The sequence below is a fragment of the Rousettus aegyptiacus genome, unplaced genomic scaffold (genome assembly GCF_014176215.1).
Source record: "Rousettus aegyptiacus isolate mRouAeg1 unplaced genomic scaffold, mRouAeg1.p scaffold_m13_p_7, whole genome shotgun sequence".
In the NCBI taxonomy this organism is placed as follows: Eukaryota; Metazoa; Chordata; class Mammalia; order Chiroptera; family Pteropodidae; genus Rousettus; species Rousettus aegyptiacus.
Genome location: NW_023416310.1, coordinates 62522462 through 62549853, shown reverse-complemented (window position 1 = coordinate 62549853; position 27392 = coordinate 62522462). Strand labels below are relative to the sequence as shown.

Genomic DNA, 27392 nt, shown 5'->3' with positions numbered 1-27392 from the left:
TTTAGGTGCAAAACTGAAAATGCATCTGGATGTTTCTGAGCTTCAAAGCCCATGAAGAAGGAAAGGATTGAGCATGTTGGTGTCTCAGCATTCGTAGTGACTGCAGTGACTGCTGCCCCTGAGGTCACACTGCCCCCTCCAGCTCCCAGGAGCTCTGCAGAGTGGTGAGTGAGATCTAGAGTGAAAGATCTTATGCTTCCCATCAGAAAAATATTCTGCACCTGGGCTTTGCCACGTTGAGACAGGTCCCAGAAAGTTTCCTAACACATCAGAGTCTAGGAACACACAGAAGATGCTGAGTTTCCCCCAATCCATTTTCCCTTCTTCCTGGACATAAAGCCAACCAGATGGAGGCTCTACTTCTCAACCTTCCTTTCTAGGCATAGACTAAATCGTTGCCTATGAAATGTCAGCAGAAGTGATTTGTGCAACTTCTGTTTCACGTCCTGACTGGAAATTGCTCTTTCTAGACTTCTTGTGGGCTGGAACCTAGATGAGCTGGCAACCTCATTAAACCAAGCAGGTGCACACTGCCCGGCACAACTGAGGAGCAATTACAGTAGAAGAATCTGGATCTTGTCATCACTGTGCAAAACAGGACACCCTTCCAGCCTGGAATGCCCAACTCCTGAGAAAGCAATTTGTTTTTGTGAGCCGCTGTATTTTAGGGACTGTTTCATAGAATAACAGAGGTTTTTACCCTGAATAATACGGAAATCTCTGATTTCAAGTCAATATCTCATTTTCCTTTATTATTTCCTGCTTTCCTTCCTTCCACAAATTTTTATTGAGCACTGGATACATATAAGCAATGTGCAAGTTTGCTGGTGATGGCAAATGAAAGACCTGTGTCCCTATCTTCCTTAGGCCTACATTCTAATATGGAGACAGACAAAAACAAGTAGACAGACAAAATTTAAACACCTTCAGACTGGAATATGTGTTGTGAAGGCCATAGACTCTGGGCTGGAATGGAGATGGACGTACAAGAGAGAGCTGCTTTAGATAGGGTGGTCAGGGAAGCCTCTGCATGGAGGTGTTGTTTCAGCTGAGTGTTAAAGGAAGATAAGAAGCCAGGTGTGCATGAAGTGGGGCACATCATCTTGAGCAGAGGGGAGCATGTGCAAAGGCCCTGGGGCAAGGAAGAAATTCTTGAGTGCAAGGAGCCATAAAGAAAAAGAGAGTGAAGAGAAGCACAGTAGGAGGTTAACAATATAAATGGAAGGTCGAAGATTAACAAAGGAGTGTGTATCTGTGTGGGTAATTCACTTGATTGTTGTTTAAGATCACTGTTACTGTGCTATGGAGAAAGAACTGCGAAAAGGTAACAATTTTACCTTTGCCACTGGCTATGGCAGTGCTAGCAGTGGAGGTTGGGAAAGGGTATTAAAAAATCACAGAAGAATTTCTTTGACCACATAATATTTGAACTCAATTAAAAAATAATAAATCCAAGCCAATAGTTTTAAGAGTTAAGTTGGAAGAGGGTTTCTCAGGCAATATGTTGTTCAGTTCCAAGCAGGCTGGGGAAGGCTGGTTGAGAGTTTAGTAGTGGTGCTGTCATCTTGTCGACATTTGTAGTTTCTGCTTCTGGGTGAGGCTGTTGAAAGGGTCCTCCCACGAGATCCCGAGTACTAGTGTGCCTATGGGCTGTGAGGATTGTTGTGATGGGGCTTTGGGACGCTTCTTTTGGAACTTCTACCCCTGGTTTAGGCTAGTGAAGATGGCAATGGAAATACTTTAATTTATAAAAGCTTCCCAGACCATTAAACTACCGATTTTTCTCAAGTGAGATCTATATTTAAGAATCACTATTTCCTTTAAATAGTAATTTTTCTAAGTGAGATTTTGCCTCTTATAGAGCAACATCCTGACTCTTTTTGAAATAACTATTAACAAGTAAGTTATTTCAGGAAGGAAACAGTACAGTTTTCAGAACCTGCATGTGTCAGTGCAGTTATTCTTGGGTTTTCTCCCTAAGGTTTCATTTCCCCCCAGCTTTATTGAGATATATTTGACATATAACACCATGAAAGCTTAGGTGTACAATGTGTGGATTTGATACACATGTGTTGCAAATTTCTAAGGGTTTTAACACAGTCAGCAGAAATAGGAAATAATTTCTCTCTCGTTTTTTTTTTTGACAGTGAAGTGATATTAGGGTCTGAAATAGTCCCAGTTGAGTATATCGCCATAGACTCCTTTTGTTGGGTTAGTTTTTCGCATACCTGAGAGATCTAAAATGAAGTCCACGTTTCAAGTTTGCACATCAGGCAATGGTTAGTGTGCCCCAGTGTCGCTTTACAGACCTGCTAAGGAGCAAAACCTTCCTTTCTCTTCCTTTCCTCCCACCCCTCTTGTCCATCTCTCACCCCAAAGAGTTCTCTGGGAATCGGGATACGCTTGACTGCCCCTGGAGAATAGCCGGCCAGCCATCGGCACAGCTGCTCCCTGGAACCGGCCTGGGAGCTGGGCCCTCCTGGGGACAGGAGGGGGAACGAGGGAAGAGTGGCATGAGACGTGGCCGGATTTCCTGGGGGAAAGTGTCCTTGTGTGTTGTTCTTCCCCTGCCCCCCAAACAGCCCCTGGAAGAGGCGTGGGGAGTCAGATCAAACGTGCCGGGCCAGAGCCATGGCTTGACTTCTCCCAGTCTCATTCTCAGGCCACCAGCTCACTTTCTCCGGCCTCCGTTTCTGTTCCCTTGAAGGTGATAGGGAAGGTGAATAAGATGAACCAGCGAAGCACTGCAGGCTTCTGAGGAGGGAGCCAGATATGTGCTCTCCACTGTTAAAAGAGTGGCTGGGCCATTCCAGTCGGGGACATTGTATTGAGTCCTCCTCTAGTAAACGGTAATTGTTTTTATTAGATGATCTAAAATAGCATGTATTCAGAGCTAGCCACACCAGGGTCTGCTTGGTAAACGCCTGCTGAGTCAATGAATGAAAGTCCTATTTTATTTTGCTTCCGACTTTTCACCAGTTTGGCCCAACACTTGCCATCATTCCAAATACACGGCGATTAATGTTTTCTAGGATACATCTTTTTATTCAGAAAAAAAAGTCTGGCGCATAATGAAATTGGGAAAATGAAGAAATAGTTAAGTATGAAAACTAAACCCTATATCAAGCTTAAAGATGAAGAACCTCTTTAGTTGGAGATTTTCTGAGTAGAACATTGCTGAGAAAAGTGAAGATGGAAATGTTTGTGCGAATGCACGTGTATGTTTATGAGTAGTTTTAAAAATGAAAAATAGGAGAGAGGAGGAAGAAATTTTGATCAGTGTATAAAATCGTTACAATTTCTGAGAGTTTAAAAGGCAATTTCTTAAGGGGCCAATTCCTAATTCTGCATATTAAACTATGGGAATTGAATGGTAAATTGTCATCTGGCCGACAAAAACCCTGAAAAGAGGTATGGAAAAGAGTTACTCTCCGTTTCCATTAATGCCTCTTGAAAGCCCATGGATGTGAAACTGCCTGTAACACACAACCCTGGGTTTCAAAGCTGTCTGGTGACTTTTCAGAAATGATCTATTGTGGCGCTTTGTTTTGTCCAGGTCGCCCTCGTTTTGTTCTGTGGGGGCCGTATCACTCTTCTGCCGCTGCCATTAATCCACCCTGTCTGCTCCTTCCCATTGAGAGGCACATTTTACTCACTGCCCTGCACAGGGAGCCAGGACGCAATGGCTGAAAGGCACAGCATTACTGCCAAGAGGGATCATAGGAGAAAGACAAGGGGAGGGGACGCAGGAGTAGAGTCACTGGGTGCATGGCTTCACCTGTCTGGTGGGGTGGTTAGGAAGAAAAGAATGGGGAATGGGGAGCAAGGGGAGCAAATGATGTGAATAGGCTTTATCCATCTGTGGGAGCCTGGGCAAGTTGGAAAGAAACCTTTCTCTTACACTTTGGCTGGGCTGCTTGATGAGGTACTGGGATGCCTGCTTGTGTCACCTGCAAATGAGGCCACCCTATTTTTCAGTTTTGATTGGACTCACTCAGTCTAGTTGGGTATCTAGGCTCCGTATGGCCCAAGGGTCGTTACACTGGGATTAAATGGCAAATGATACAATGAGTTGTAAAAAAGAAAGTTAAATCCTCCAGAATCTGTAGTAACTCACATTTGGTTTCCATCCTTATGTCCCCTTGGAAATCTCGTTCTATTCTATTCTATTTTAAATAGGGATGATGTTCCTTTATTACCTCCACTCTGTCCGACATGACACTCAATTTTAATAGTACAAGGGGACCATCCAGAAGTCCCAAAGGGTCCTGTGACATACTGGGTTATGGAGTAGTAACAAACATTCTCCAAACATCAGCGGTTTGCCACAATAGTCTGTTGTTCTCACTGCATATCCGGTGGGGACAGCAGGGCTCTGTGCATCACAATTGGTCAGGAACCCCAGGCGATGGAGGGTCATTCTCTACATGCGCATCCACCATCTTCATCGGCAGAAGAAGACACCTCTCGAGGCTCTCACCCTGGCAGGCAAATCTCTGGCTTGAGCGATGATTCTCCTGCCAGTCCAGTGACTGCACCCGACTCCGGTGTCCAGGAGGAAGAGGAGACATACCCTGTATAAATTCTTGGGGAGAAGCTGAGGTTGCACAATAAACACAAAACAGGGCAGCAGACATTTTCACAACTTAACTGAATAATAATAAAAGTCAGGAATTAAATGTTCTGAACACAATATGATTAGCTCCAGCCTCCTTTGCCACTCACACTGTGTGAATTTAGGCAAATTATGTAACCTACGGGCCTTCATTCCATTATTGATAAAGTGAACCAGTGGGCCATAGATCACTGGTTCTCAAACCTGAGTGGGCGTTAATTGCAGGCCTTCACCCCCAGAGTCTGGAGTTCAGCAGGCTTGGGGTTGGGACCAAGACTGCATTTTTAATAAATTCCCCGGTGACACTGATGCTGCTGGTCTAGGGACCACACTTTGAGAGAGTTTTTAGATGAACTCGAGAATCTGATGCAGCTGGCAAAGTCAGTCTTTGCTGTAGGGGATAAGGAGTTCAGTAATAGCTACAGTAAACTTTTCATGTGGAAATTTGACTGGAAAATGATTCACCAGAGTGTCACTAACCCTTCACCTTTTCTTGAGAGCACATTTGCATGTTGGGTTGACACATATAGTTTAAAGACACATCTCAATTACAAGATGCGGTCCACACAGCTGCCCTTGTGGGGACAGAGGCAGCCACTAAACTCTGAGCAATTACTTAGAATTAGATCTGTCAAATTTGTTTAGGGTGACCAGGCAAGTACATACATTGACCTAATGTCATTCTTCCTGGAGAAACGTTGTAATGATTTTGTATATCAGTCAAACTATTCAAATACTAATGCTGCCTTCATGCCTTAATCACCATTCCAGTCAGATGTCATTTCTAGAAGCCCTTGGGGATTTGCATCCCTTAATTATTCTTCAATACCCAAACCAAGCATTCTTTAATTGGTGTAAATTGAACAGTGTTGCAATGCAAACAAGGGAAGGACACACTGATCAATGATTCTGTGCATGTCTATTGAAAAGTCATTGCCATCAGATCAGGTAACAAATCCTTAACTCCATTTGCTTCAGTGGAAACAGCAGCTCATGGAGACGACAAATACTGTTTCTACTTAAGTCCTTACCGTAGGGAAGCATTGGGTAAGTTGTGATTCCAAAAGCTCAGTTTTTGGGGAAGGGGTTAAAAAAATATATCATAAAAATACTCTGTTCCAATGTCAGAAGCCACATACAGGAACTTTTTATGAGAATTCAACTAGATATATGAATGTCTAATCACTAAGTTGTACACCTGAAACTAATGTAATATTGTATGTCAGCTGTAATTGAAAAATTAAAAGAAATTTAGAAAAAAGAGAGAACTCAGCTAGAAACAAAGTATTTCTATCCTTTAGAGATTTGGTGTCTGTCTATATTTCTCTTTGTATCTCTTAATTAGAAATAATATAAAATTTCGGTTAACTTGTCAAGCTGTTCTTTCCCCATGACTTTTTGTTCGTTCCTGATATTGCCTCATCCGTCTACTCATACGTCCAAGCCATGGCCAGGTAACACGAGGCAGGTGTTCCCTTCTCCTTTTAAGGTGATCGAGAAACTCAAGGCAAAATACTTAAGAAGCCCAGGAAAAACACTTCTCATAAACGTGTCATGCTCACTTTTCACTCTTGTCTCTTTCTATCAACTCTCTCAAATTGATTATTTATTACTGAGTTGGAAAGCAAAGGAAGTAATAGGCCTACCACATACCTCTGGCTCAGAAAACTGTGCTCTGATGCTTCAAGGTTTAGTGGCGATATGTGTTCTTTTGGAATCTATCCGATTTTTATCAAAATGAGCTGACCATTAAGGGGAAACGTCCAAGTGGATTTAAGACTGAGGTTTAGAGTAGTCCAGGGCAGAATGCTTAAAAGGAATAGAGAGGAAGAGTAAGGGAGCTGTCAGCTTTCTTGACAATCTTTTTTCCCTAGCTTGGGTTTAAAGAGGAGTTACTAGTGGGCATGCTTGTTTGGGTAGCCTGTATCCACAGTATGCTGCAACTTATACACATCTTAACAAAAAGTACATTGCTTCATTTTCATTGATCTGGCTATGGGTTTTGAGGGCTTTGGGGTAAACCTTATGAAGACCAAGGGTGTCTTGGATTCAGGGGTCACTTATAGACCCCAGCTGGAGGAGTGCAGACAGAATCACACTCCACAGCCATCTTCCTGTTCTTCCTCAGTGGGTCTTGTGGAAAGCAATAAAACGGCATCTTTAAAATGAGAACAGATGTATGCTGGGAAGACAAAACTGATCAATATTTCTCCAACTGGATCAAGATTGACAGTCCAAAAGAGCAAACTTGAAAATGTCTGTACGGATACCTATTGTGGATATTTCATATGACTGGTTTCATACAATATGTGAAGACCTTTTGTATCTTCTCTCACTTTATAGAATGTTTCCAAGTTTCATCTTTACTGTAGCATGTATCAATACTCCATTCCGTTTTATGACTGAGTAATAGTGTGTTGTACCTCTGCCTGTTTTCGTAAATGAAGTTTTGTGGATGTAGCCATGCCCATTAATGGACATAGACAATAGACTCGTGGTTACCAGAGGTGGGGAGGTAGATGGGGTAAAGGAGATCAAACATGAGATGAAAGAAATCTAACTATGGGAGGCAGACACACAGTGTAAATATATATATATATATATATATATATATATATATATATATATATATGCCTTACTGTTAAAGTGTACAGCTGAAACTTATTGGATTTCGTTAACCAATGTCACCATAAAAATAAAATTTTTTTTCTACTATCTATGACTGCTTTCACACTTTAGTGCTGGAGTTGAGTAGTTGTGACAGAGGACAAATTCACTATTTGGCTTTTTACAGAAAACTTTTTTTGCTTATTCCTGTTCTAAATAAATTTTTTGGGAAAGTTTATTATAATACTATGTATGAAAATTCTAAATGTTTAACATAGTTTTTTTTGTCATAAAATAATTTTTACAGTTCCACTGGTTGAACAAAAATGATTGATAGAAAGAATATGAAAATTTTGAAAAAGAGAAGTAGTCAGAAGGCTTGCCCTGCAAGATAATACATATGTCACAGAGCCCTGATGCTGAAGGGTGTGGTGCTGTTGCAGGTAGGTCGTGGAAAAGACTGGGAAGTGGAGAAAGGACAGAAACAGGTGATGGAGGTGGGTTTCTGGCCAGTTTGGGGGACATAGCTCACTCGATAGCAAATGTTGGGCAGCTCTCATTGATACTAGCTGTGTAGAAATCATAAAGTTGGATTTCCCCTCTTCTCCTTTGAAATAAATTCTAGAGGAATAAAATATTTAAATATGTAAAAATATATTAAAAGTATCAGAAGCAAATATTGATAATTATCTTAATACTTTTGTAATAGAAAGACTCTTTTAAGCTTGACAAAAGACAATATAAAGCAAAAAATTGGTTAATTTGATAAAATTGGCTATGACGTAAAACTTTCATACAGCAAAAGTGCTATAAGTAAAGCTTAAAACATAGAACAATATATTGGAAAAATATTTTTTTTTTTGTTATGGACAAATGGCTAATGTCTTTAATAGTAAAAAAAAAAAACGCTGGCAAACAAATGTGAATCTGAATAGTACAAAATAAATAAGTGGGAAATCTACAAACTAGTAATAATTCAATTAATGCAAATAATAGGTAAGGTTGATACTGTGGATGTTCAACCTTGTAAATAATTAATGTAAATGTAATGTAAATTTACATGTCATTTTGTTGTTTATTTGACTGACAAAAATTTGATTAAAAAAATTGAGAATCCCCAGAGATAGTTAAGAGTATAGAGAAAAGGGCTCTCTAACACATTACTGAAATCAATATTTTTAGAGGGAAATCTGGTGGTTCAGATCATATTTGTAAATGTAAATACCTTTCGACTCAGCAACCTGACACCTTGGACATCTAATGTATAGAAATCTAATATGAAGATGCTCCCTGTGGCTCTCACGAGTGAAAGCTAGCACCATAAAAAACTAAACCAAAACAAAAAACATTCCTTGCTGCAGTGAAAGGCTGAAAATTATCTCAATTTTTATCAGTAGTTTTTTTTTTAAGCACTTTATTGAGGTATGACTGACATGTAAAATCTGTATGTATTTAATGTATAACTCCAGGAGTTTGGGGATAAGTCTATATTGTGAAACCATCACCAACATCAAGGTCATCGACATATCTATCGCCTCAAAGTTTCTTCTCATCCTCTTTATTTTCATTATTATTCTTTCTTTTTTTTCTTTTTCTTTCTTATTTTTTGTGGTCAGAACACTTAACATAAGACCTACCCTCGCAACACATTTTAAGTATATAATACAGAATTGTTTGCTATAGACATTATGCTATGTGATGGATTGCTAGAATTTGTATATCTTACTTCACTGGCACCTTGTACCCTTTGACCTTTACCTCTTCATTTTTCCTGCCCAGCAGGATTTGATAAAATAATTTGTGATAGAGCTATATGATGGATTTTTAAGAAGCCATTGTAAATGAGGACATTGATATAAATTCAAAGTACTCCTCATTCTTTATCAAGCTTGTAATTATGTTTGTCTTTATAAATCCATTAAGGTGCATAATAATGCACCTAGTTGCCAACCTCATGAAAATGATAGCTATTACATACTTAAAATATTTTACTTATTTATTTTTACTAGTTAGATGTTACATTCAACATTATAGAAATTAAGACTTGAAACATACAAATTCATGTTTTAGAACCGTGAACTTGAGTTTGTGCGTATATGTGTGTGCATGTATTTGTGCGCATGTGTGTAAGCATGCAAGTGTGTTCGTATGCCTGCATGTTGTGTGCATACATGCATGCATGTGTGCCTGTGCATGTGAGGTCCCTGGAAAGCCTAATATCCAGCTGAGGATGCTGCCACATTCCAGCCACCAAGAGTTGTTCCCTTTTACGACAGATTCAGGGGAATTAGTAAACCCACTAAGGACATAACCTCTGTATCCCTGAGGATAAAACTTTTTCTACCTATAGGACTCCTTTACCTTCTGAGTGCAACAACGTGGTGTGTGAAAACCAAGGAAAACCATGGATAAGTCTGATAAAATTTGCCTCTTGACAGCAGACTCCAAGAACATTCATTACTCAATCCTTGGGAAATTCTCTTCTTTTTCCTGCTTTTCTGGAGCCTTGTCATTCCTCCTGCCCCTTTGGAATTAGTTCCACCTGGTAACTGCTCCGCCTGCCCACTGCCCTCCTCCTCTTTGTCTGCCCACATCCTCTGTCTGTTGGTCTGGTACAAAAGTCAATAGATATACCCAGGTGCGTGGTGCTTGATGCCCTCCTTGCAGATACTAATGGGCAGGTGTATTAAAAGACAGGTTGCTTCAAAGCAGTAATTGCCAAACTTTATTTGATTGTTCACCCTTATCATGAAAATATTTTGAGCATAAACTCCCAATATACTTAATATTGTACTAATAGATTATATACATTATAAAATATACATAAAGATAAAAATGCAAAATGATAAGATTTTTAAAAATATGTAGAAGTTCTAATATTTTTTCCCCCACATCCCATGGAGATCCTTTGGTGACTGGGTGACCAGAGATGGAAAAGACATTTCAGGTCTGACTTTAGAGGCATCAAGGGCACTATAAATTCTGCTCCTGCTCAAGAGAGAGGCTTCTCTCCACAGTGATCTGCCAGATCCAAGATGCCCTCTGGACTTTTGTGAACCACAGGACATAAGGTGCTACAGCAAATGATACAGCAAATGACTTTTTCTCCTGATGTTTCTTTCATGTCCTTCTTTCACTGCTGCATTTGAGCTACCCTTGTGTCCTTTCTCATGTGCTCTGGTTCTTGGTTAGGACTCACACTGGGCCAACTAAGTCTTAGACCATGTAGGCTGTTCCAGCCCATCTTCTCTGCCTTGTGGGCAGAGCTCCTGGTTGGAAGAACTTTGCTTTCTCAGCTACCATGGAGTTGGACTTCCTTGGCTATATGTATACAAACACTGGCCAGTTATTGCCACGGGCAGTGGTCTTATAGGATTGGTCCAAGATCTCAAGGCATTCACCAACTCTGAAGAGAAACAGAAAAGCAAGGGTGCAGAGACACACAACGGGGGCTCTATCTGTGTGACACAACAGAGCATCCTGATGGTGCCTCTACGATGTAAGTCCCATGGGAACAGAGAGGAAAGACTGGTTGAATGAGTGGTTGATACACATTTTATCTTGTATTGGTACCAGTTAGGAGACCTCTTCCACTGCTGGCTTTGGTTTGGGTCTGAAAAATCACTTTAATTCACACTCATGTGGTTTTTCTTTCAAATTGAGAGACTCATGATGCAAGGAAGCCAAGGCTTAGCTTTTGTGTATAATGTCATTGATTTATTCAAGTGAAAAACTGGAACTATTGGAAAAGAAATGCCCTCATGTCATTTCTAGCAGTTCTTCGACTCAGTGCTCTTGGAGCCTTGCTAGTCCCCAGTGGGAGGCCTTGCTTCCTCTTGGGACTTGATTTCATCATTCTGCTTTTTCCCCTTATATCCCTGGACATATGTTTTCCTGCTGGTTTCTTTTCCTCTGTTTCAAAATCTCTTAGTTCTCCGTTATCCCCCAGCCCCAACCTCACCCCACAAGTCAACTTTCACTTCCTCTGGACTCACCTTTCATTGCAATACATCCACTTAAAAAATAAAAATTAAACCATTTTTTTTTATTGTGGTGAAAAATGAAATTTATCATCTTTATCATTTTTAATCGTACAGTTTGGTAGGGTTCAATATATTCGCATCATTGTGAAACGGATCTCCAGAATTTGAAATGTGAAACTGTATATCCATTAAATGACTCGACTTTTCTCCCTTCTCCAACCACTGGTAACCACCATTCTACTTCCTGTTTCTATGAATTTGATTACTTTGGATACCTCATATAAGTGGAATCATACAGTATTTGTCTTTTTGTGACTGGACTCTTTCAATTAGTATAATGTACTCAAAGTTCATCTACTTTGTAGCATATGACAAGGTTTTCTTCCATTTTAAGGTTTAATGGTTCCATTTTAGGGTTTAATGAAATAATATTTCATTGTGTGTACATACCTTATTTTCTTTATCTAGTCTTCTTTTGATGGACACTTAGGTTTCTTCTACCTCTTGGCCATTGTGAATGATGCTACTATGAACATATATATTTATTTAAGACCCTGCTGTAGATTCTTTTGAATGTATACCTAGAAGTGGGATTGCTGGATCACATGGTAGTTATATTTTTATTTTTTAAAAAACTGCCACGTTATTTTCTCTAGCACAAAAAGACCCAGTAATCTCACTTCTGGATATATACATATCCGATGAAACTCAAAACACTACTTCAAAGGGACATGTGCATTCATATGTTCATTATAGCATTATTTACAATAGTGAAGATATGGAGGCAAACTGGATGTCCATCAGTGGATGAATGGATGAAGAAGAGGTAGTAAATATGTATTAGAATATTACTCAGCCATAAAAAAGAAAAGAATCTTGCCATCTGCAACAGAATAAATGAACCGAGAGGGTATTGTGCTGAGTGGAGTAAGTCAGACAGAGAACAATAAATGACAAGTGATTTCACTTATACTTGGATTCTAAAGAACAAAATAAATGAAAAAACAAAACAGAAACAAACTCATAGATACAGAGAACATTTTGATGGTTGTCATATTGAAAAGGGTTAGCAGGATGAGTGAAAAAGGGGAATGGATTAAGAAGTACACAATGGTAGTTTCGAATAGTCATTGGGAGGTAAAATATAGTGTAGAGAATATAGTCAATAATATTGTAATAATTATGTATGATTTCAGATGGGTACTAGATTTATAGGGGTGATCACTTTGTAAGTTATATAAATATCTAATCACTGTGTTGTACACCTGAAACTAATATCATATGCCAACTGTAATTGAAAAAAAAATTATAAAAAAACAAAAACAAAATGTAAGGCCACTCTTTCATGCTTTATTTATAGATGTAATTAATTCCATTCAGAGAGAAATACTGAAGAATTAGATCATAAATGAAAACAACGACAACGATATGAAATAAAATAGTAAGAACATAAAGCATGAGAAATGTCTTGTCCTTTATGACATTTGTGGTATCCAAGTTCTGTTTTCTGCAGAGGCCACGAGTAGGCAGAGTTGAGTGTAAAATACAGTGGAGTGGCACAAGATTGATCATGAAATGCTGTCTTACCACAATTATTTTCTAAATATGGCCATAATTACACTTAACTGTTATTAGTTATATATCACAGTGATGTTAATGAAAATGACATGTCTAAATGGGAACATTTACATAAAGCTCTCTGTTGAGGGCCAAGAAAGCTCACTGAAAAAAAATTCAGAACTTCAGTTGGGACATTTCCTAATTAGATAATTGGCAATTGGATCTTATTTTATCTTTTTATATTGCAAAGTAATGTGTTTTTTTTGTTTTTGTTTTTGTTTTTTTGGATCAAAAGCCTTTTCCCCTTCATGAGTGTCAAAGTAATAAATAAGTGTCTGTCTAAAACTACTATATTATGAGTAAAATAGTTTGGGCTTTATACCAGAATTATGGGGCCTACATGGAATTTCTTGTAAGAAACACACGCAGAAATCCAGTATCTTACAAAATGATTTATATTTCATTCACAGTTTAATTCTATTTTGGGTAAAACTTGATCATTAGTAGACACAAGTGGTACTGTGAGGCCTTAGTCAGTATGTAATATATAATTCATCATTACCTGCAGCATTAGAAACATCTCATTTCTTGAAAACAGGACTAGAATAGTGAAATATGAAAGACAGCCTAAAATTTCTGTGTTTTCTGAAATTGTCAAGCAAATAAGAACGATCTAGAACCTCTGAGGAATTATGTTTAGCCCATTCTAATCTCCTGTGTCAACTTAGCTTTTCTGCTCTTCAGACTCTGGTTACAGCCTCTGAGACCACTGAGGGGCTAGAAGCATGGCATTCTTTGTCACGGCCTTCCGTACTCTGTATTCTGTGCAGCCAAGCTGTAGGAGTATCAAATTTACCTTCAAAATCTTGGCTTTGTGGTTTTTAAAACCCCAAAGAAGAATTCCTCTGGAACAGCTCTTTCAAGATTTTAGCTTGGCTGGTCTTTCTGCCGAGGGCGATTTGTGGCAGGATAATCTCTCAGGAGGGTGTTAGGTTCTTCCTTATTTCTCATTAGGTCCGAGCTCTTTCCTGGCAACAGTGTATCTGTGGAACAGCTATTGTCATCACATCCAAGAAACAGATGAGGTTTAAGACTGGTGGAAGAACAAACTTAAGTATGTAGGCATGATCCAAAGAGATTTGAACAAGTGTCAGTATCTGAAGAATCATAATAGGTAATACGAATTTAAAAAGCGATACTGGTAATGAATAAGACAGGTACATGGGGCCCCATGGCTACCGAGAACCCTGACGCTCTGTAGCTCAGAGAGAGAAATGGGAGTCTCCGGGCCTATGCAAAGGACTCTGAAGCCCTTGTCATCCTCGTGCCCAATATATGTTCAATTGGTATCTTTCTTTCAGGATTTCTGCTGACTTAGGGAAGTCAGAGTGATCGGCTCCCTGCTGCTTCGCATGCTCTCGATTGACATTCTTCCTGATTATCACGGTGAGGAGCACAGTATAAAGCTGAGCAGAGTAGAGCTTGGTTGATCATGAGTCTATTAGCCCAGTTCGGGAATGGGTTCAGTAGCCTGGTAGGGGTGGCCAGTGACATCCAGTCGTCTCCCACAGTGGGTGCAACCCTCCCTCTGTTCTCTCTTCTCTAACAGCTGGGCTTCCAGAATGTAGACGCTGCCCCCTCCCCACACCCACCCCCACTCCCAACACACACAGAGTGGTAAGTTGGCTGGAAGGGAGAACATCTGGGGAGGATTCCTGTAGCAATCTCCAGAGGCTGAATGAGACAAACAGGCTTCACAAATTGGGTTGACTAGACAATGAAATATTTATCGTGATTCCTCCTCTTTTTTTTTTTTGAAGTTCAAAATTCCTTGTCAACCCTGGGCTGAAGCCTGTGTACATGAGAGGAATTCACAATGATCTCTGAAGTGGCCTGTTACCACTTACCAAGGACCTCAACCTGCAGCAGGCGGAAGGCAAGTGCCTGTGTCTGCAAACATGCAGATAGCTTTTCTAATAAAACAGGGAAGTCCATTAAACAAAAGGAAGCAATCTAGAAAACCAGGTTATGTGACCGTCTTTCCTGAGTTTTTGCTTTATGAAATATTTTCTTACATGGGTGAAAACCAAGGCAAATAACTTTGCTGTCATTTAAAAATAGATATTTAATATGTATAATGTTTAATTTTAGAGATAGTTATTATTATTTTTAATTTATCTTGAAAGTCTACTAAAAGCCAATGGAGAATTGTGGGATTATTCAGATAATTCAGACCCAAATGCTGATTTCCCTTTAAATATTTAGATAATGGAAGAAAAATCCAGCCGTATCTGACCTGTACTCGTTTTGCATTAGCTGATGAAGTCTTGGCTATACCCCAAGTCACATGTCAGTGGAAAAGCGTTACAGATTTGTTAGAAAAGAGGACATTAACTTTCTGCCAAAAGTGAACAGACAACTGTCTTCAGTGCTCACATTGGTTAGCAGTTTGGCATCTAAAGGTTTCAGTCAGTTAGTAATCAACACTGATAACAGAGAATGATAAAGTTTCCTCATCTGGGTTTAAAGTGACTCTTGTGTTGGGCCTCCCTTCCTGTCCAGTCCCAGCTCCTGCCATTCCCCAAGGGATCGCACAGTCCGCTGAAACCTCCTCGGTATCGCCATACCTGTCCAGTAGGCTTCCTCCTCCAACCATGTTCATATGCTATGTGCTTCTAACATGGCTCTTTGGGCGACATCTTGTCTGTCTCCTCATGGGAACCCCTGCTCCATCCTAACCCCCTCCTTGGTAGCTTTCTGATCAATCCACTCTCCACTGCATCCTATGCTGAGGAAGGGAGCTCTTCTTTGGGCTCCAATTCTGTCCTATTCACATCTTTGAAACATCACTTTTCTCCTTTCACCAGCCACAGAGCTTACTGAGTGCCTCTCCTGCTCCAGTTCCTGCTTGGGTGGTGGGAATTACAGACACAGTTCCTTCTCTCTTGGGGCTCATACTCTAGTTGAGAAGAAAGATAATAAACATGCATATAAAATGATGACATGTAGTACAATGATGAAAGTACTTAGAGGTTTTTCTTGTCTGACTTTCTCAGCACCCTATGACTCTGAGAGCAGGTACTAGTCAAGCTAGCACAGGGTGGGACACTTGCATATCCAATGTCAATAGATATTGAAAGAGTGAGCAAATGAAAGGAGCATTTTGTTGACTTAACTATGTCCCCAACCTTCCCAGCACTGGAGGATGTAAAAGAAATAAAAGCTCATTTTACTTTACAGTTGGAAAATTTTCTCTTCTCAAAGAATATCTTTGTGACATTTTCAGAGATAAAAGGAATTTTCTCTCCAACTAGAAAACAACCCAAAATTTATATAGTCAGGCACATTGCTAGAAACATCTGCCTGTTACTTGATCCATCATTCAGATAGATCACCCATGAGACATGTAAAAAATGATGTTTCTGTACTACAGGTTTTTATTTCCATTAAATTCTATGGTATACCATCTTAAACAAACATTTTTAGTCAATATTTGGTAAAAAGTCCAATTCAATCAAGTAAATAAAGCATTAAAAAATAATTTTACTTCTTTGCTAAACTAAATCCATTAAGAAGAATACAAGTAGAACTGAGGACAAAGGATATTTAAAGCAAAACAAAACTAAACAGTGAGACCCATTGTGCATTAGCATTTTAAAATTAATTGCTGCCCTAATTATTCATCAATAGAAGCATAAATTAAGCAAATATAACTTAGAGTCAGCTTTCAGACACCCACAGGATTCTCCCCTCAGGAGTAAATTGTCATAATGGTTTGGTGTGACGGTTTATTTTTGCTGTCTTTTCCATGATGAGAAAGAGAAGACTGGAAATGAAGCTATATGAAAATGAAAAGACACTCCAGGGAAAAAGACAAGACACACGCAGGTACTTTTAGTTCTCCAGTGTAAGGTATGAGAAGATAGCAACCAATAAAACATGTTGGAACCAAGGAGCTGCTTTAGAAGCCTTACTGAAATTGCACTTCCATTAATATTAAGTGCAACTCCATGGCCCCAAAACACAATCAACAGGTGACAAATGCAGTTAAGCATGTGGTTGTTATTCATTTTGCCTTGCGTAGATGGGGCTGGCCAACGTGAGTGTTTGCTCCATCTGCTTTCTCTTACGCCAGGTCAGCAGAGCTCTAGGCATCTACCACAGCTAGAATATTTTTTTTTCTGTCACATAGTCAGGTGTGAGTTGTTGGTGATCTCTCTCAAAAGCTTTTAAAACAACACAATGATGCTAATAACAAACAGCTTCAAATCTCAATGACTTAAATTTACTGCTATTTATGCTCATGTTTCCTGGGCTGCAAGTCAGCTGTGGCTGGGCTGTTCTAAGCTGGGTTCAAATAGGAGACTCTCCTCCAGGTATGCTTTGCAGATGGGTCAGTTGGGACAACTAGGTTTTAAGCTGCAGGTTGAGTTTGGATTGTTGCACTTGTCTCTCATTCTGCAAGGATTATCTGACAGCATAGAGCTATCTGGCTCATGACTTTTTCAAGGCAGAAGTGGAAGCTCTCAGAGGAGTGGGTGTAAACATGCAGTTCCTTACTAAGCTCCAAACTGGCATGTGGGACTGTCTTCCCACCTCTCATTGGCCGAAAGAAGTCCCAAAGTCAAAGTCAACTCTTCCTAGGAGGGTAAGTGTGTCTTTGTGTTTGGGGGGAAAGGGAGCAAAAAATAATTTTACTAAAAAATAATTTAATCTATCATAACCATTCCATCTTTAAAAGAAGACCTTCATTGTCTGATTTGGGCCTTTACACATAAATTGTTTAAAGTTTGTCTTTTTCCCTCATAAGTTTGTTAATTGTATATTAGATAAATCAGAAAGATGTCCTCATGACAGATACATGAACGACTTAGAAAGATTCATGGATGAACCTCCAGCAACAACAGCTTGGGAAATCCAGTTGAATCTTAACCTTGCTGTTTGAAGAAGGGGTGCATGGGATACGGGTCTGCAGGTCTTATTTGGCTTCGAGGCCATGCATCAAGCTGCCTGATATAGACCAGACGGGCAGGAATTCCGCCTCAACAGATGTGTGCATGACTTCACTGCTCCAATTTCAGCATCACCTCTCCCCTGTCACCAACCAGCAACCCACACCAAAGGATGTTTTTCTGATCATTTTGCACTCATTAAATGCAGCTGTCACAACAGTGGATGCGAGGACGCATGCAAAACTTTTCTGCCACGTCAAAATAAAGCTGAAAAGCTTTTCAGAAAAGAACTGAAAGCTTTGAAGCCTTCTCAAGGAATATTGGAAATATCACCTTTCGTCATTGACGATTGAAAGTGTTCCATTGCAACACAAATTAAATCTCGGCCCAGACTAAAGAAGGATCAGCCATCACAATTTTGCAGCAGAAAGCATTTGGCCAACTAGTTGGGATTCGACTGTATGATTTCTGGGTCTGAATGGCCTGGAGGTTCCATACTCATTGGACTGGCTAATCTCTGCTAATGATTTGAATGGGGCAGAGTAGTTCCCTGACTCTTAAAGAAATGTTATGAGAATGAAATAATTAGACACCTACTACATATGTACCCCATTAGGAAATAAAACAAACAAATGGATTCTGGAGCCATAACTCAAATGTACTGGATTAGGCTCTCTGGGTGGAGGTGAGGGCCTTCTGTGATTTTGGTGCAGTCATCAGAATCCATTTTGCCCATCCCTGGATCTACGTGGAAATCAGCAAAAAGGACGATATTCTGTATGTACTTCTTGATGTTGGACCTCCTGAACCTTCCTGTTGTTTACTAAGTGTCAGTCTTAACCTCTTGAACAGCTTAAAAGTTGACCCTGGCTTTTGCTCCTCCGAGAAGCCTTCCACTGGCTGCGTTCCTGTCAGACCAGTTCCCCCTCAGTCATGATCACTGAGGTGATCACTCTCTGTGATGGCACCATCTGCTCATGCATCCCCACTCGACTCGGACTTGGAGAGTAAGAACTGGGTTTATTATCATATGTTTGGCCCTAACAATGTAATGCAGGGCTGTGGCCACCATTAACAAAAATGGTGAAGGACAGAAGGGTGGACAGAAAGGAGGAAGGAGAGCAATAGCATCAGACGATTTCAAGCTGTGGGTAGGCACATCTTGCAGCCAGATGTTGCTTGCATACATCAGGTAACACAGATACAGATGTTTCAGCCTCTTCTCCTCCCCCTCTAGGCACATGTGATAGGTTTTTGGGCACACGGGCAATCGTTATTGTTCAGGTAACAAGAGAAGCCCTTATCTCCTGAGTGATTTTAGCTTTAGGGTCCAGCCAGGAAAAATCTACCTCATTAGATATTTGGAAACTAGATATTTCCTACCTCTTAGTCTCCGCCTAAGTTCCCCTTTGGACAAAGCCTAAAGGAAGCAGGAGACTGTGGTTGGTTGAGACCCAGTCCCATAGCCGTAAAGCAGAGACAAGCAGGGACAATGGCTTGGTGACCGGCACCATGAGAGCCAAAGTGGCTGAGCAGTCTGCAGTTGTTCAGTTCCCTCTTCCATCTTGAGATGGAATGCATGTTTAAATGACTCAAAGCCAGGTGCATGAGCTATGGGGTCTGGGGATTGCATCTGCTTCGCTCTGTATGCTTCTGATATGGGGCAAAATCACAAGAGACTGTAAGGGAAAAAATGTAAGGAATTGAGGTATTGTCTTGACCACAATGCCACACCAGTGAGAACATCGAAAGACCAGAGAAAGAATAAACTTAAGAAGTTGTGGAGGAAAATGTAGAATTCTCTAGTGTTTTAATTCCTGTGCTAGGCACTGACCGCAGCTCTGAAGTGAGATGTAACGGAAAAAGCTGAGGGGAGGGGGGCACTGAGCCTGGAGTGTGTCTCACTGTTTTAGGTGAACCCATAAGGGACAAGGAACCCATCGTCTCAGCCAGGCTCTGCCTTCCCCTGAAAAGTGAAGAATTCACTTACTGGTTGCTTTGTTTATACACAGTACATTTTGACTAGATTTTCTTACTAATTTGAATTTATTTGATATACTTTATAAATTCTTTATCAACAAATCAGGAAACCTTGATGGCGTGTCTGCTGCATGCAAGAAACCTCTGCTAGGAACGCCTTTCTCCCCACTTTTGCATAGCTGGCTCATTCTCTCCCATCTACGACTCACCTTGAATGCATGTCCCCTCCACAGAAGCTGTCCTTAATGGTCTAATTTGAAGTTGGTCTCTTCTCTACCATTTCTTATCTTAGACCTTTTTATTTTCCCTGCCCAACACTAATTATAATTCATAACTAGTTCATTTACCTGTGTTATTATTTGATTGCCTCCTCCCGAAGGGCAGGGCCAGTGTCTGTACTGAAAGACTAGCACAGTGCTCAGCACATCACAGAAATGACATATGAGCATGACTAAACCTATGTGCTTAATGCATAGTGTAAAATTAAATAAGATCTACTCCTTTTTCCAAAAGAGCTCATGATATTGGGAAGAGCTATATACATGAGTAAGTAACAAAACCAGCCATTGAAGACAATTCCTTTTTAGAGTGCCAAAGATAGCTGTAATAGAAAGGGCAGCAGCTGGTCTTGGTAATAGTGTAGGTAGGTTCCATCGTTCTTCAGACGAGGAGAAGGCTGAGCAGAGAAGCAGAGCGGGGTTGGTAATAGTGGGTTTGTGGTAGAAACAGGAAGAGCATCCACCGACTTCTGAACAATGCTGCCCCTACTCACTGTGATTTTAGACCTCCAGTCAAGACGTGTGAGTGTGTGTGAGTGTGAGTGTGTGTGGCCTCAGCCCGAATCAGCAGGTAAATGTAACATGGAGGGTCCAGCCCGTCTGAGGTGAGCTACACTGGGAGTCTTCTGATTTGTCTCATTTTGTTGCCCTCTAAAGCCAAGCTGACTGTGCTATGTCCCTTCTTATGCTAATGTCATCCTCATTGAGTGACAGTAGCTCACACCCATCCCATAGGAGCATAAACAGTATTTAATTATATTATTCGTGCCTCTCTTCACAGTGCTGTGTATATACCTTTTATTTTAATAAGAAAGCATTCGGTGTAATTGGAAACATTTTTGAGTATTTCCTGAAACTCTGGAGGATACTTCAGAGCGCTCTGGGATGTGGTAAAACCGAGACTGGATCTTAGAGTGCCGATGATGCTGGCCTAGAAGGGGCCCCTGAAAGTGGCGACTTATGTGATGGACCCAGCCCAAGTCCCAGGGTCGAGGCAACCACCTATCTTGGTGCCGACCACCCTGGACTCTGGAGGCTTTAGAATTCGTTTTTTTTATTAATGGATGCTTCAGAAAGGGCACTGTCCCTAGTTCCCTTATTTGAACAATGGAAACTTTAATGTGCAGTTAATTAATAATTAAATGTTGTGTTGATTTGCAAGCCCTGGGCTCTCAGAGACCTCGGGGAAGTGGAGGCAAGTTTAGAAACCAAACAATGGAAGGACCCACTATGACCACAGGGCGAGCAGCATTGTTTGCTTCTGAGGAGGCATTTGAGGCACCAAGGAGGCGTTCGAGGCGCCCCTGGGACGAGGCCCTGTTTTCAGTGGATGGAACCAGACCCTGGGGAGGAGGCTGGCCCAGTCTTACCTCTCTCTCTGCACTACCTCAGTTACAGAGGCTTTCTTTCTTTTTACTTTCTTTATTTTCCCCCTTAGTGCCTCAGCACTTCTTTGTGCTGAGAGGAGCTGTGTCATGCTGGAATTCTTTTCACAACAAACTAAAGAACCCAGCTGTGGCGCTGGATGCGGCCCGCAAAGCTGCAGGCTTCTTGCGTGCAGACGGTTACAGGGGGAGCAGTTCAGCTGCTAAGGTGGGCCCCCTGTGTGAAATACAGTCCCAGCTGAGCAGTGGGGCTGGGGCATCTGCGCATGGTGGGTGAAGGTGGGCCCTCTGTGGAAACAGAGGGAGAAGAGGGTCTGGCAGAAATTCAAGTCCTCAGGATCAGAGGCCGTGTGGGGAAGGGCCACAGAGCTTACCTTCCCTCACTCCCATTTTGTAGATGGGGAAATGCAGTCAGGAAATTTGGTAGCTTGATTTTGCAAGAGGAAGTGAAGTGTGGTTTGATCCAAATAACTAGCACCTGTTAACAGTGACAAACTTATCATCCATTTGGCCCTGGCTAAAGGCATAGCTTATGTAGTTACCAAATGACAACTTGCAGGGTTATCTGTCACCAGAGCATGCTTTCCTCAACCCTGCGCCTGGCAAGAATAAAGCACCAATACCTGATTAAAATATGCTTGCTTATCGTTTTGGCATCTGAGTTCCTTCCTCGTAACTCTTCTGTGTGGTCATCTTGTGATGAGTCCCTGAGAGCTGGCAAGGAGTCCGGATTGACTTTGGAAAGTGTTGGCAGTGCTACTATATTCTTATTATGAATAAAAATTTTAAACCCAAGCTGATAAACATATTTTTTTTTCACGCTGAATTCATCAGGAATACATTAACATTTTCTAAAAGGTAAAGACAGAAAAAATAAAAGAATTGAAGGGAGAACATTAGGATGTATTTGGCCATTAGATCCCTGTTTCCATCAGCACCTGTTTGTGAGCCAGAACTTCACCCCATGTAACTAACACTCGCAGAATTAGCCTATGGAATAATTATCACTCCTGATGAACAGGATGAGAGCTTGTTCCCGTGTGTGTGTGTGCAGAGCCCTTCATCCCAAGAAAGAAATCTGGAGTGAAAGCTCAGAGCATATTCTGCACAGGTCCTGTAAAAGGATCCAGGCAAAACAGGCTTTGCAACATTAGTTATGATCATATATGGAAAAAGCAGTTACTTTCTGTGGTGACATATGGCTGAGTTGGTACAATGCCCAGGAATCTCAATGTCCCCTCCCCCAGAAGGGTGAGCCCTGGCTTCGTCCTTCACCCCCGTCGTCACCGGGACCAACAGCACAGGCAGCTTGTGGAGAGATCACCGGTAAAGTGAAATCGCACCCACGTGTGCCAAGAACGAAGCTGCTGTTGGGCACTGGCAGTTGGCAGGTGCTTCTGTCCCCGTCTGTGATAATAATTGTTCCTAAATCAGGGAAATTATGAATGGAGCCTAAACCCATCTGCTTAAAATTCAAGCACAGCGACATTTCATAGTAAACAACAATGGCGACGAGAATGACGGGAACACTTTTTTGTAATAGTGATTCCATCCTTAAATGATGGAGATGTAACCTTGTTCTAACAATATCTTGTAACCAGTAAACACATTTCCAAAATTTCTAACATGGCTGAGCAGATAAATTAAGTTTTATCATGGAAGAGACAGACGACTGTGGCCACTTGAGGGCATGATATTCATTTATCTCCTCATTCATTTATCTGACCAGTATTTGATTCAATTAAAGCTCCCCAAGTGCCAGCTCTGCAGTCAGCATGGGGGCAGGACATGATCTTGATCTTCAAGGAATCTCATTCTGTGGGGAGGACAGAGACTTACAGCTAAGCTACAGAGTGGCACGTGCTTTAGTTATGAGGACACCTCGAAAGGAGTGAGAAACCCCTTGCAACTGGCCCACGAAGTTGGGGAGGACTCGTACCCAAGTGACTCTGGGAGCTGGATGGAGGTGGGAGAGGGCAGGGCCTTTGGGACCAGCCCAGCTGGCTGAGACTTTTGGCTTGGCTGCTTCCTAGCTGTCTGTCTACAAATGATGGACTTCTTCAAGTCTCGACTTCCTCACTTTTCAAATGGAGAGGGCAGTGCCTCCTTGAAGGATGTTGTGAGGCTTTGATGGGAGATTTTATGAAAACAGCTTAGTGGGGTAGAGGGGCTGGTGTTCCTGGGAAATTGAGAGCCGAGCTGTAAAAGAGCGTCTTCCCCCTGCTGAAGACCATCAGTCACCCCTATAGTCACCCTGACTGTAGGGGTGACTGATGGTCTTCAGCAGGGGGAAGACACTCTTAGATTTCAGTTTTATGAAGAACACTTTGGAAACATTTTGGTAAATGGATTAGGTAAGTGAAGGGTGGAGGGCAGTGAGCTGTGGGCAGCAGGACCAAGTGAGATGGTGACTGAGGCAGACTGGATAAGTGATTCTAAAGGCCTCTCTTGAGCCATGGAGAGGGAGAGGAAGGTCTGGATTGTGATACATTTGGAAAGTAGACTGAGAAGAGGGACAGAGAGACAAGGGGGCAGGGGAAATGGGAGAAAGAAAGTGAGAGTGAGCTGCCAGAGAGAAAGAGATTGAGAGGAAGAGGGAGAGAGGGCTTGTGGATGATGAGATTGATGGTGATGACACTGAGTTGAAGAATAAAGCAAGAAGGGGCCCAAGAGGAAAGAGTGGAAAGAGGAGACACACCTCCCATTCAGGAGCACTATCACAGACTCAGGAAGGTGGTGATGACCCAAGCAGGCCAGTCCCTGTCCTCACTGTGCTTATGTCAGGAAAGGAGGTCTAAATTGTCTAAAATCCTTTTCTCCAGCTGTGGCCGTAGGGGTTTAATATCTTGCTAGATACATTCCAGGCAGGCAGCAGGATGCCACCTGAGAATAAGAGGTTCATCTTCCACTTCAAAGTGCTTCTCTCTTCCTTGGCTTCAAGGGCCTCTGGAGCTGTTGTCAGGGGACCAGCTCCAGGTTCTCCCACAAAAAATGGTGTTCCTGGGGAAATGCGAAAAGTGTGAACTTGAAGAGGAGACGAAGGTATTGCTATCTTTTTACAGGTTGGTGCAGACTCTTTAGTGGTCTAAACCAATGACTTCTATAATTAATGGTGTGATTTTAGCTGATGTTCCTTCAACACTTTGGAATGAAGGGCCATTGAGTGCTCTGTTTCTGGGGGAGGGACTAGGCTGGAGGCTGGCATGTGCTTTACCTCATCTAAGCTCTATCATGAGATCCTATGAGAGCAGGTAGTGGTTGAGAATCTCTGTGCTACAAGTAGGGGACACTACAGCTCAGAGAGGTTTAATAACTGGTTTCTGGTCACACAGCTATTCATGGCTAGAGATGGGTTATGAAAGTCCATCATTGGATTCTGAGAACATAACTTATTATATTATAGCTGATTGCCTCTTTCACCTTTCTTGATTTTCAATGATTTTATGTTCCACTCTTGTTGGGTACTTCACCACAAAAATAGGAGTTTGGGGGAAGCTCAAGGAAAAGGTACTAGATGGAGAGAGAAGCTCAAATTCATGGGCTATTTGTAAACTACATGAGCTCTTTCTCACACGTGAGTAGCATCCACCATGCACCTGGACTCTTTCCTCTGCAACAGTGATGAGCAATGTGCGGTCATCTCGCTTTAGGAATACAACACTTCATCTATTAATTTCAGGGGAAAAAAAAACTTAGTTCAGGTTGTTGAACACATACTCATTCAAGTTTAAGCAGTACCTGGCCCTCAAGCTGTGGCTGACCTTAGCAGACTGGGCCCTGGGAATCTGCCACCAACCCAAAATGAGCTCTAGACAAGGGCTCACCCCGGAGATGTGACATTTGAGGCCATGTGCAGACAGCTAGAGCCCCAGTTTGGGGTAAAGCATCAAAGAGAAACAGATCTCTCTTCTTGCCACACATATGTCAAGGAAGAGTCTAGTAAGGTGTTCCTTTTTCACTATTTTATAAGTAGTTAGTGGAGGAGGGAATTCAGTTAGAAAGTATTTTGCAGCTCATCCTTCCCTGTGCTGTCATACTCTTTGGGATGCTTATAAATCTCCACCCAAAGGATAGGGCCCCTCTATCTCCTTCACTTCCCTGACAACTGGAAATCAACCATGTAGCTAACTCTTGTGTCTTGTTCTGGGGTTGAACTCCAGTGCTTATTTATCTCTCTAATTAATTAGTTTATTCTTAAATGTTTACTGAGAGAGAGGCCATTTCTTCTTAAAACCCTTCTCTTTTCCATCTTTAATAATTCTTAGTCCACAAAAATGTGTTCAAAACATGAAAAATTTCAATTCCACATTTCATGGTCTTTTTAACCAAAGTTTCCCCTTCGCTTACCTGCCATTTTCCCTCGAAAAAAAGGTCTTCGTGAATAGGGCAATAATAAAAGAGTGTTTGAGGCTTGAGGATATTTTCAGATACCAGAAAGTTTCTAGACTGTGTATATGTAACTTATCAAAAGGTGAAGACCATAAACATTTTTATCTTTTCCGAATAGTATTTCATGCAAAAAACACATCATACTTTGACTTCTTAATGACAAGAATACCAGCTCTGGCCATTGATGGTGGGTTGTACTTGATTCCAGACAACAAGGCCTACCTGTGTCCGTGGATTAGGAGGTAATGGGAAAGCTGCTTACTTCACCTGGCACTGGAGGTGTGTCCCGTGCCTCCTGCCAATGGGAGAAGGTTCTTCGCCATCTTAGGATCCCAGGCTTCACGTGGCTGAAAGACACACTAACGCTGGGAAAAGTGATGGTCTGCAAAGGCAACCTAGACCGGCTTCGTCCTTGGTTCCATGCTCATGGGGGGAGCAGCAGTCCTCTTCTCTCTCCCTGGGCTGTGTTCAGTGAGTTCTCTTTCAGAGGTAATCTTAGCTCTAAGATTATATCCTAAAAATATTCTCATAGAATGAATTCCTGCCACCTTCTAACATTTATGACAACTGTAGACAGGCAAATTATCTGTGCCTGATATCATCAAGTCAAATTCAAAGGAAAGTCAAAGACAATCAGAGACACCCAGATATCATTCTGGTTATTGTGTGGTTTTCAGCCAGTTAACTAAGGGGCTGTTGAGAAGAAATATGAAAAGCATTAGCAAGGGAATTTGGTGGCGTTGGTAGTGGTGCTTGCTTGTGAGGTCTTGATTCTTGGATTGACTTTTTGTCTAGTTAGATTTTGAGAAGTTGTTGTGTCAGAATTTGTCACATGAGCCAAGAGCTAACTGTGCTCCGTTGTTTCCAGGCACAAAAACCATCATGAGTTTGTTAGGCTTTCTCTCTGAAGAATGTTACTGAGGGATTTAGCCTATGGGTTGGTGGAGTGAAGCTTGTCGATGTGGTTAGAGTAAACGTCACTCTGGGGTCTTTGGCCCTCTGTGTGGACAGACATCGAGTCTATGGCTAATTGGAGTTGCTGCTCAAATGGATGCTTCTTAGTAAAAGCATGGGCTGAAGAGAATTAGCATGACTCACCGGTCACTCAAGATGGACTATGAGCTGCTTTGGCCTTTGAATTGCTTATTTGTACAAGTTAACACATTTCTTATATGTGAAAAAAAGCTGCAATTGAGATCCAAAGACCTGGAAACTTTATTATTAACACCTCTGCAGGTTTTCAATCCCTTGGGGGGCAGGGGTCGTGCCCGCCAATCTGTGTGTTTCATGTAGCATCTAATAAAGACCAGTGCTCATAGAATGCTCCACCCTAACATATTTCACACCCACTTTTACCCCCACCTTAAACCTGGGAGGGATGTGTGCTTGTTATCATGTTTATTGTGTAGCTGAAAAATTAAGACAGTGTGATTAAGTGATTTTCCCAAGATCCTACAGCTGGCAAGTGCTGAGCTGGCCTTTGACCTTTGGCCTTTGAGGGCATTCTCCACCTTCCTGCCCATGATGACACTAAGGGGGTCCTGGGGACAGAGTGTGGGATGGGAGAACTTATATCATTGCTTTTCTCATAAGCGGACTCCTTTGAGAGGATGGCAAGCCTAAGCCTGCCCAGAGAGATGAGA

General features: G+C 41.5%; 1 long non-coding RNA gene across 18 annotated transcripts in view; it reads left to right on the top strand.

Moving 5' to 3' along the window:
- The window catches only part of LOC107504239, a 113740-nt gene that overhangs the window by 55637 nt on the left and 30711 nt on the right, over positions 1-27392 (top strand). For 13 of the 18 annotated variants that reach the window (XR_004951953.1, XR_004951955.1, XR_004951948.1 and 10 more), the window contains 2 exons: positions 14127-14211; positions 14586-18724. This is a non-coding gene — a long non-coding RNA (uncharacterized LOC107504239). Of the gene's footprint in view, positions 1-7529; positions 10294-14126; positions 14212-14585; positions 18725-24301; positions 26239-27392 lie in introns of all 18 variants that reach the window. The other 5 variants (XR_001595427.2, XR_004951952.1, XR_004951954.1 and 2 more) reach the window with 5 other exon arrangements.